The following is a 4,939-nucleotide window of genomic DNA, read 5'->3' as shown; positions in this document are numbered from 1 at the left end:
GGAAAGAGAAGAAATTAAAGAAATAAAGAGAAAAGAAGAGAGAAGTCAATATTTGTAAAAGAGAAAGTGGAGTTATATTGGAAATTTAAACTGAAATTTTTAAAAGTTCATTTTCTCTAAGTCATTAATTTTATAGCTGAGGAAACTCAAACCCTGATGGATTTCCCCAAGATTATAAGGAGTCAGGATGACATTAACAGAGACAGGAGATTCTAACTTTCCTTTCCCCATATTTTATTTTACACTATTTGTGTCATTTATCTTAATAGTTATATATTGAAGAGTAAAATTGAAAGATAAAAATTCATCATGGTTTAAACTAAATAAGTGGCCAAGGCTCTGAGTGCTCTGGTAGATATAAATTTTATAACTCTACCCATTCGAACTTGTAATAAATACTTTGGATGCCTACTATATGCAAGACATTGCATATAGTAGGATTCTGAGCATATGATGGTTAACAAAAGAGATAAAGCTCTTGTGTTCATGGTAGTTTAGTACTACAATACTTAGCTGCTTTGTAGAGGTGGGATTTCTCTGTAATAATAACCAGGAAAATCTTTCAAGCAGATTTTCTAGTTCTGTCAACCATATTCAATTATTGTATCAAAGCTAGAGAATCCTTATACATGTTGGTTTGTTGACCTGACTTCACATTGCCTTTCCCAACACTAATCTTTCCTGGAAAGAACTGGATAGAGGACAGATCTATCTTCCTTTAAATTTCATTTATGTACGAGTTAAGGTATTAAACATTTTTCCTTAGTGTAATATAAATTTATTTTGTTTTATTTAAACTTGTCTAAACCTAAACATCCAGTGAGCAGTTGGCGACTCTTTCCAGATGGGCAAAGCCACATGCTGCAAGAGCCTCCTATGGTGCCAATCTTTCTCTGCTCTAGAAAGCAAATCAATCTATCTCTAAAATCTTCAGTGTTGATTCTAAATCTGGTTGCTTTGAAGTCCTAGGGAACATTCCATTCTCTCTACTGTTGTGTCGATAAGAGAAACTTCATATCCGGCATACTGGCAACCTAAAAATACATCTATCTGGGTTTGGGTAACTTTAGGAGAACTCCTCAAGAAATTTTGAAGGCTGATTAAAGCTTTGGGAAAATGGAAGAAGAAAAGCTTTCCAATGACAAAAAATTATGTTGAATGAAAATTTCCCATTTTGCCTGGTAGAAATTCTTTACTCCTATTCTCGCCTCATATTCCTTAAACTGTTCATTGTCCATCATTATGTATTTGTGTATTTACGAAATAAATTTACAAAATAGAACTAACAACATATTTCAAAATAACTTTACTTTTACATCACTTAAAGGAGTTTATCAAGACTAATTTTCAGGCCACTATTGGCCGACCATTTGATTAACAGATTCGACTGCCTTCTGTAAGAAACTATTCAAGGAGGAATAAGAGGTTTATTCTGAACAGATCAGTGAAGTCATTATTCCCCCTGAACCAAGAATGCAACTGAGAGTAGCAATGAAGTTTCCTCACTCTATAACAGTTCTGTTCGTCCACAGGTGGACTCAGCTTTCAAATGTAGGTCTTTTCTGTAAGTTCAACTGTGTGAGGAGAGAGGCGATGTTTTTGCCAGAGTTCTCAGAGAGTTGCAGCTTAGAATATTTAGTCAGGAAATTGTTCTCTGTGTGTGAAATTGAAATGTGGGATTGGGCTTGAGCTTTTAATGCAAAAAATACATGTCCAAAATGTTAACTAGGTGAGTTTTAAATATGATCCACTATACATTTTGGTAAATCCTTTCATTTTTTAAATAGAAAATTATGCCCTTTTATTTAAGCAATTTTATTTACCTCAACATGCCTTTTTTTGAGCATTTTACCAGGAACAAGATAATCTTTTGTTCAGTAGGAGATTAAAATTAACCACTCTGGTACTAATAACAGCTAAGGAACTTGCTGGGAGAAATAGACAATACATAGACATTCTATATCTCTACCAAGAGACAAACTCAGTTGAATTTTTAAGGAGAAGCACATAAATGTTACAGGAGGACAAAAGTAGGAGAAATTAAATTTGATTAGAAATATAATGAATGACTAGAAGGAAAGTTACTATTTCAACAAACATAAAGCAAAGATCTCCTAGGCAATGCTTTCCAAAGGAAAACTTGTCTAAAATTTTAACTAAGTAAAATGTTATCAATAAGAAAGAGAATATTAAAATGCCTTTTAACATTTTTGAACTAATTATTTAAATTTTTTATTTTTTCTAACATGCCATATGTTTTCATCAATAATATGTGATGGTTAGTTTTATTTGTCAACTTGACAGGGCCACAAGGTGCCCAGATATTTCATTAAACACTATTTTGGGTATGCCCGTGAGGGTGTTTTAGGATGAGATTAACATGAGATTAATGTTTGAATCAGTAGACTGAGTGAAGCAGTTTGCTCTTCCCAATGTGGGTGAGCCTCATCCAATCAGTTGAAGGCCTGAATAGAACAAAAAAGCTAACCTTCCTGGAAGTTAAAAGGGAACTCCCTAGGCCTGATTTCTTAAGCTGGACATTGATGTTTTTCAACTTTCAAACTGAGTCTCCAGCTTACTGACTTCAGGTACTGGGGCTTCTCAGCCTCTGTAATCATGTAAGCCAATTCCTTATTCTTTCTCTCTCTCTCTCTCTCTCTCTCTCTCTCTCCTATTGGGTATGTTTCACTGGATAACCCTTATATAAAAGTATGTATTTAATTCATAAATTTAAAAAAGCATATATTGGGGTTACAAGAGACTGCTCAACTTTTTCTAAAGGAAATGTGTGTTCAAACTGTGCTACTCTTGGATATTAGAACTGAAAAGATAGTTTTAATTTGAAAAATCAGGAAATGACATTTGGCAACTGCCCACAGATATTACTTCTTTAAAGATTTCCTTAAGACTTTCCTTACTCAGATGTTACTTCTACTGCCCCACTGGCTAAGATATAATAAATATTTAAATACAAATGGAAAATGAAAGGGAAATCATCGAAAACACATAACCCCTTACCACACACACACACACACACACACACACACACCCCTCCATCACCAACACCACCATTACTACTACAACAAATACAAAAACAAATCAGGCTCTTAAATGACAGATTTCTGGCATGATCAAAGCTCACATACCTATAAGAATTTTCAACAGTGTCCCGTCCACACTTCACCTTGTAAAATAATCACAGTACAGTACAAGAAAATCTTTATAATTGTCATCCTTACAATTAATGCCAAAAAATTCATTTTACTTTTGTTGCTTGCTAAATACCTGCCAATGAGTTCTGAGTTCAGATATAATTGGAAGGCTTATCCTTGATACATAATCACAATGGATGCCAGTGGTTGAGATTTCACTGTATAAGGCAAAAAATGATATTGTCCCCATTACTGAGCCACTTTATAGTAATTGTTTAACAATAAACATAACAGTCATAAAAAATTATATGTGTAAATAAGAGAGGATTTAGTTATGTTATTGTGATAACAGATGTAATAAAGTAATCTAGGTTAAAAGAAAAGCTATTACAGAAAAGTGAACAGTAAAAAGATAGGATATTTTTAGAAACCTGAGTAATCTGATCTGTCTATAATATGTGATGTTCAGAGGAAGTAGTGGTAAAAAAAAAAAAAAAAGCTGATAGATATGAAGAAAATATATTGACTAGGCAAGCAATGTGATTATATTTTATAGGACATGGTTCCCAGCTTTGCTTAGAAGTATCTGTCCCAGCATAGGCATTGATATTCTGGCAACAAATAATCTTTCTCAAGTCTCACTTTCTCATGCCTATATAGTTTAATTACTAGTGAATGTTTCCTTTCTGGTTCAGAAATAAAGTTCAGAAAGAATTATTTTTTATTATTTTTATAATTTTTTATTATTTTATTATTATTTTGTTTTGATCAATTTCATGTACTCAGAGCAGAGTAGGGAGTTTCAGTATAAACTCAACCTGCCATCTTGACTCAGATGTCCCTGAAATCATTCCTCACTTAGCAGTTAGTGTCATCTGTTTAGATAATGCCACATTCATGTCAAAAACTTTGTAGTGGATCCTCATATTTTACCTTTTATTCATGCCTTTCTGTCTAAATATTTCTCATACCTACATGTTCTGGGTTCGATAAATTTCCAATCTATTAGTCTTCCTTCTGTTTATTAAACATACAAGACTTTTCTCATCCAGAAATGTTACTTTGTTCTTCTCTAAAAATGCTTATCCCTCATATTTTCACATGACTGGCTATATTAGATCATTCAGTTTTCTCTGATTGCTCTATCTAATGTAGCACTACTTTGTCATGCTTTATCAAATCACATAATAATAGTCTTCACAGTGCTTAAAATATCTGAAATCATTTATTCATTTATTCTTAGCTCTATGCAAATACGGACCATACACCCCACTCTATCGCCAGTGACTAGACCACTGGAACGTGATCTTGAACAAATGAGCTAATCGAAAACATAGTACATAAAGCTTTAGAGACTAAAAATTAGTATTATAAATGCAGTAGTACCTAAATTAAAGAAAGCATGTATTATTTATTTAGAATTCAACCCCAAGTTAAGGTGATTCTATAGTATTTTCTTAGAAATTAACTCATTCAAAATATTTTGGAATAAAATAAGATGATGGCGAGAAAAATAAAAATTGGACGTAAAAATAATTTTCAAGGGATTATCATCAATACATTGCAGTTAATTTAATATAAGGGAAAAAAACAAAAGTTGAATAAATTTTAAAAATTGAGTCTTCAGTCCTGAGTATAAGGAAAGATAATTATGTTCTTTAAAGAGACTGAGAAAATCACAAAGGGGCATGTTTGGATGAGAAAATGCATTTAGTATAGAACACACTGAGTGTGATGGCTCAGCAAGACACACAGGTGGAGATGTCTAGTGTGCAGCTGAATTTATG

The sequence above is a fragment of the Pteropus alecto genome, unplaced genomic scaffold (assembly GCF_000325575.1).
Source record: "Pteropus alecto unplaced genomic scaffold, ASM32557v1 scaffold5, whole genome shotgun sequence".
NCBI lineage: Eukaryota > Metazoa > Chordata > Mammalia > Chiroptera > Pteropodidae > Pteropus > Pteropus alecto.
This window is presented reverse-complemented; position numbering follows the sequence as displayed.